This window comes from Mesoplodon bidens (genome assembly GCF_964165515.1).
Source record: "Mesoplodon bidens genome assembly, contig: HAP1_SCAFFOLD_329, whole genome shotgun sequence".
NCBI classification, from domain to species: Eukaryota; Metazoa; Chordata; class Mammalia; order Artiodactyla; family Ziphiidae; genus Mesoplodon; species Mesoplodon bidens.
In genome coordinates this window covers 417,644-424,898 of record NW_027671589.1, presented here as the reverse complement: position 1 = coordinate 424,898, position 7,255 = coordinate 417,644, and positions in this window count along the sequence as shown.

Below are 7,255 nucleotides of genomic sequence, written 5' to 3'. Positions count from 1 at the left end.
TGCTACTTGGTTTGGAGTACAAATTAGGCTTTAACCCTCCTGGAGGTTGAGTTTTTGGTATTGAAAACCATAGGAATGAAATTATTGTATTTCAACAAAGGATCGAGGGCTTGAGGCTTAAAGAAGCCAACATATGTGTGGGAAGCAGTCAGCCTTGAGAGCACCTTCGGACATGCCAGGCATGCCGCTGCTGCTCGAAGGGACTGTCCCTACTTGTTCCCCTCCTTGTTCCAATCCATGGGAGATAAATCACCAGGGCCCAGAAATCAGAAAGAAAGTAGAATGAGACAAGCAAAGCTGTCTCCCCGCTGCACATGCAGGTTATTTTGGATGATTCTGGGTTTATGGGTTTTCTCCCAGGGAAGTTAACCTTGAGCCGAGACAGTCATTAGATAATGTAAACCACCGTCTGGCAACCTTCCCTTTTCTAGTCTATATAATCTGCACCTGTAGCATAATGAAACTTACCTTGCAACCATCAGTTGTCTTGGTCCTTCTGACCCCATTCGTTGGTGCTACTTCAGTTCCTTACCCCGTCCCTTCTGACCCTGGGCGGTGAAATCCTCTTTCTGAGGCTGGTCCATGGCAAGTGGCGCCCGAACAGGGACCTGAAGCGTGAAGTCAATTAAAAGGAAAAGAAAGTGCAGGTAAGAGAACCCTTATGCAAAATATGTGTGGCCACGAGTAAAAGTGAAACTAATAGAGGCATAAGGCAACAGTCAGAAGTAAAATAAGATGGGGCAAAAGGGCTCAAAGGAGCGTGAATTATTTGCTCAGGTTTTACTTTCGATGCTTATAGCTCGGGGTAATAAAGTTTCTACCTCAGAGTTGACTGAATTTTTGCAGCATATCCATGATGTATCTCCCTGGTTTCCTGATGGCGACTCTGTGACATAGAAATCTGGCCGAAAGTTGGAGAAGATTTAAAAAATTATTATGAGTCTCGAGGGCCTACTCATACTGCTGTTGTTACATTTAGTTTGTGGAATCTGATAAAAATATGTTTAGGTTCTTCTCATGATAGTGTTGATTTGAATGTAAAGTCAGAAAAACATAAGCCTCTGACAGAAGACAAGACTGTATTATCAGCTACTGTGTTGCCACTTCCTAAACTGAAAGAGCTAATTAATTTAAATATTTCAGTTGAAGAGGAACATTTTGACTTAACCGATGAGGCTTTTAAACATAAAAGAGAGAGAAAAAAAAACATAAAAGAGAGAATCATCCTGAGGATGATCTTCTAATGGCTATGATAGATAAGTCAGTGAAAAAGCTGCACATTAGTAAGGACTGTCTTCCTCAAAAATCTACATCTGTAAAAATGCTCCGTCTCTTGCAACGTGCTGTATAAGCAGCAATAAAACGAGGAGAAGATCCTATTTTCTGTTGTCCTGTCATAGAAAGACCTGATCCTAATAATCCTCAACAGGCTATTAGGGAGCATCAGGCTCTTCCTTTTAAAGTTTTGAAAGATTTGAAATCTGCTTGTGCTCAATATGGGCCCACTGCTCCTTTTACTACTGCTATGGTTGACACTATTGCAGGAGAAGCTCTTTCCCCCGCTGATTGGAAGTCTATTGCACGAGCTTGTTTAAATGGTGGAGATTATTTAATATGGAAGTTTGATTTTTATGAACGGGCTGCTGAAGAAGCAGAAAAGAATGCTACCCATGATATTCCAGTGGATTATCATATGCTGATTGGGGAAGGACCATATATTTCTTTACAAGATCAATTAACTTATACCTTTGTTGCTTATCCTCAAATAAATCATTTGGCATTACAAGGCTGGAGGAAATTACCTTCTACACACAAAACTGAGGATCTTTCAAAAATGAGACAGGGACCTGATGAACCATATGCTGATTTTGTAGATAGATTGTTACAGGCGGTGGGGAGACTCATTGTGGATGGACTCACTGGTACAATTGTAGTGAAGCAACTTGCTTTTGAAAACGCTAATAATGCATGTCAGGCTGCGATTCGACCTTGGAGAAAACGGGGAACGCTGGAGGATTATATTCGCCTTTGTGCAGACATTGGGCCTGCTTATATACAGGGTGCTGCTATGGCTGCAGCATTAACTAAAGTGAGGTTTAAAAACAATCAAAAGAGAACAAAGACTAGTTTTCAATGCGGAAAGGCAGGTCATTTTGCTGGAGAATGTGGATCTTTTCATTGTAACCCTGCTCCTTCCTTCCCTACTCAAAAACCTCCAGATGGTCAGAAAATCCCTGGTTTATGCCCTAAATGCAATAGGGGAAAATGTTGGGCACGAGATTGTCACTCAGTGGCCCACAGGGATGGGACACCACTGTTGGGAAACACCTCCCGGGGCCTTCCCCGGCCCCAACAAATAATAGGGGCAACGTCTGTGTATCCTCCTCAAACTATCAATCAGACATTAACCAAAAACAAAAACATACAATATCTTCGCTCTCCAGAGCAACAGCAGGAAGCACAGGACTGGACCTCAGTACCTCCGCCAGATATGTATTAGCTCCTGAAATGGGTCCTCAGGCCCTCTCTATGGGCATCTATGGACCTTTACCCAAGGGTTTGATTGGACTATTATTGGGAAGAAGTAGTGTCGCCATGAAGGGTTTAACTATTATGCCAGGACTCATAGACTCTGACTACGAAGGAGAAATAAAAATCATGGCACAAACTATTAAAAATATAATAACGATTTCTCCTGGTGATAAAATTGCACAATTGCTACTTTTGCCCTTTGTACCTCGTGGACAAATTTTACAACATCAAAAGAGAGAAACAAAGGCTTTTGGATCATCTAGTGCTGCCTACTGGATTCAGAAGATAGGGAAAGAACGTCCAGAAATGAAATGAACCATGAATGGAAAGTTTTTTTCCGGTTTGTTAGACACTGGAGCTGATGTCTCTGTTATGACGCAGATGTACTGGCCTAAACATTGGCCCGTTAGTCCTATTATTACAGAACTTCAAGGAATAGGACAGCGTTCTTCTCCTATGCAAAGTAGTCAGTTATTATTATGGCAAGATAGTGAGGGCCATTCAGGATACTTCCAGCCTTATGTTTTGCCTGGGCTGCCTTTAAACCTCTTGGGCCAAGATATATGAAAAGAAATGGGAGTATTACTTTATAGTCCAAATTCTCAAGTCTCTAATATGGTGTTGGATCAAGGATTTCTTCCCACAAAAAGGGCTGGGAACAAATCAAAAAGGAACTGTCTATCCTATTGATGTGAAAATAAAAAGTGATAGACAAGGTTTGGGTTTTTCTTAGGGGCCTTGGATTCTCCTCCACTCACTGCTGATCCAATTACTTGGCTGAGTGATGACCCTGTATGGGTGGACCAATGGCCCCTCACAAAGGAGAAATTAGAAGCTGCAGAACAATTAGTACTGGAACAATTAGGGCATTTAGAAATTTCCAGTAGTCCTTGGAATACTCCTATTTTTATTATCAAGAAAAAGTCTGGAAAATATAGGTTATTACAGGGTCTAAGAGCTGTTAATAAAACTATGCTAATAATGGGAGCTCTTCAACTAGGCCTACCCTCTCCAACAGCCATACCACACAATTATCATCTTTTAGTTATAGATTTAAAGATTGTTTTTTCACTATTCCTTTGTTTCCTGAAGATAGAAAACATTTTGCTTTTAGCTTGCCTTCCTTAAATTTTAAGGAACCCATGAGGAGATTTCAATGGAAAGTATTGCCTCAGGGCATGGCAAATAGTCCTACATATGCCAAATATATGTGGCTCAGGCCTTAACTCCTGTGAGAAAAAGGTTTCCAACGTTATATTCATACATTATATGGATGATATACTTTGAGCCACTGATAATATTTCTTGATTAGAGACTGCTTCTCAATTTTTACAACAATCCTTACAATCATTTGGCTTGGTCATTGCCTCAGAAAAAATTCAAAGACAATCTCCATTTTTCTATTTGGGAAAATATATTGATAACTCTACCATTAGGCCTCAAAAACTGCAAATTCGAGTTGATAATTTAAAAACATTAAATGATTTTCAAAAATTACTTGGAGATATTAATTGGCTAAGGCCTTCCTTAGAACTTACTGCTGCTCAGTTAGAGCCTTTACTTGATATTCTTAAAGGTGACTCAGATCCTTCTACTTCACGCTCTATGACTCCAGAGGATTTCAAGCTTCCCAAATAGTTAATAGAGCTATCAGCTCTGCACAGTTAACTCGAATACATACTCACCTGCCCATGTCTTTAGTTGTTTGTCCAACACCTCATGTGCCTACTGCCATCTTATGGCAAACTGTTGGAATTATTGAATGGATTCATATGAAAACTACATCCTCTAAAGTTATCAACCCTTATTATGAACTTGTTATTAAGTTAATAATGCAAGGTAGAACTAGATGCTTACAACTTATAGGTATAGAACCTTCTCAACTTATTATCCCTTATTCAGTTAGTCAACAAAATTGGCTTTTTCAACATAGTAATGAATGGGGTCTTGTTCTTGCAGGATTTTCAGGTACCTTGGAATGCCATTAGCCTGCTGATAAATTGATCCAATTCAGCAAACTTAACTCTTATATCTTTCCTTCTATAATTAGGCAACAGCCTATTCCTCATGTACCTTTGGTTTTTACAGACGGTTCTTCTTCAGGAGTGGCTACTGTAATCATTGACGACGGAACAAAACTCATTAAACAAACTTCCTTGACTTCAGCTCAACGTGTTGAACTGTATGCTGTCATTATGGCTTCTAAACATTTGCCTTCTATATCTTTTAATTTGTTTTCTGATAGTAAATATCTTATTAGCTTATTATTTCTTCTGGAGACTGCGACCAGAGGATATACTAATGACCCTGAATTATCATCCTCTTTTCGTTTGCTTCAACAGCTTATTCGTTCCCACGATGGTCCTGTTGCAGCTCTGCATATCCGTGCTCATTCTAACTTGTCTGGTCCATTGTCTAAAATGAATGCGACTGCAGATGTTTTAACTCGATCTAAACGTGATCTTTATCCTGTGCATTTTCCTCCCCAAAATAAAGTTAAAGTTACTCTTCCTCCTCAATCTCTTTTCCCTAAAGCAGGACATATCCCAATTTACTGTCCTCCTCCTTTCCCGTTTGTCATGCTGTCAAGAATGGCTAAGGTATTGCATTCATTATCTTCATACTGTTGATACTCATGGTCCATGTCCTGGACACCCTCATATTATGGTAAGTTATGATCAAACTGCTTCACAAGCAGCACAACAATCGCATGCTTTACACCATCAGTCGGCGGCTACATTACGCAAACAATTTTCCCTTACTCATGAAGCCACCCGACAAATTGTTAAGCAATGCCCACAATGCTTACCTCACCTTCCTGTTCCACATTATGGTGTTAATCCTCGTGGATTATTACCTAGTCATTTATGGCAAATGGATGTTACTCATATCCCGTCTTTTGGGAAATTACAGTTTGTTCATGTCACTATTGATACTTATTCTGGTTTCCTCTGTGCTACAGCACAGACCTGAGAAGCTACTAAACATGTTATCACTCATTTATTACACTGTTTTGCTTTCATGAACCTTCCCCAAATTATTAAAACAGATAATGGGCCCACTTACACTAGTGTTGCTTTTGCAACATTTTGTAATTCATTACAAATTACCAGTATTACAGGCATTCCATATAACCCTCAAGGACAAGGTATTATACAACGTGCAAATAGATTTTTAAAGCTAACTATTGAAAAAATAAAAATGGGGGAATTATATAGAACAACACTACATAACCTTATAAATCGTGCTCTGTTTATTTTAAATTTTCTCACCGTTGACAGGGGAAAGGTTGGTGGCTGAGCCAAGATTGGCCTTTCAATCTCTGGAGGTCCTCGGGAAAGATCCGCTAACCAGCACTTGGCGTGGTCCTGATCCTGTGTTGATTTGGGGATGTGGTCACGTGTGTATATTTCCCAGATCAGCTCCTGGACCTCTCTGGCTTCCTGAGCGCTTGCTTAGTCAAGCAAATAGATGGCTCGCCACAGCTCACAACTAGTTCAGAAGATGAAGAAGCTCTGCATCTCTCCCGAAAATTTGACAGTGTTGATTCAGAAAAAGAAGAAGAAGAGGAGACCACTTGCCAGGACGACTCAAAGGAGTGATGTTCCAACTTGGGGACAAATTAAACAATTGGTTTCACGAGCTCAAGGGTTAGTGAAACAACAGAATAATCCTGTTACACCTGTGACTTTATTTTTGGCTATGTTGGCAACCATTTCGTGTGTTCCCTCTGTTAATGCAGCAACTTACTGGGCCTATGTACCTGATCCTCCACTATTACAACCCATATCTTGGTCTGAAGCAGAGTTTCCTGTATTTTACAATGATACTGTTTATGGGCCTCTTATTGGGAATATAAAACAAACCAATATGTCTGTAAATTATACTAACTGGTTTAGTACCTATCCTGTCTGTCTTAGCCCATTGAATCTGGAAACTGGATGTGTAAAGGCTATTAGTTATGAGCATACAGATGTTTATGAGGGAACGGATCAGTGAATTAGTTTGTCAGGCTCTCCAGGCATCCTTCGTTTTACAGGAACCAACATTACTCTTACATGCCCGGCTACCAGCCGACGAGAGGATCTTAAGGATACCATCATTTGCTATAAAAATGGGCAACCTATTAATATTAGAGGTTGAATCTCATATGCCTCACCACTTAGGGATTCCGCTATTACTATAGCCAAGGTTACAGGTGAAGATTCAGGAAATTATTTGTGTATGAAGCGTTTACTTGGAGGACAAGGGATACTTATGGCTGGACATATGGTTACTGTTCTTAAGAGAAAATCAAAAAATCAATTTCCTCCTTTTATGACCATTAACTTTCCTGGATCCAATTTTGAATGTTGCAATGCATCTTGGAATAATAACCAAATATGGTGTACTATAGATTATACCAAGGGGTAAATTCTTATCTCTTCTGTTCCCGTCATAGATAGGTTTATCGCATTTCAAAAGAACTGGGATATATGGAAACTAGCTCTAACTTATTCCAATACACCTGTTATAACTTGTGTTGCTCCTCCATATACACTTTTGATTGGTTCTATTAACATTGGTAATTCTTCCAAAGGAGGGTATAATACTAACTGTGTTCATTGTATTTTTACAGTTGTATGTTCCCTTCTGCAGGAACACAATCTGTGCTTATACTAAAGCAACCCATATATGTTATGGTGCCTGTATATCTGAGAGAACCTTGGTATGAAGATACTGG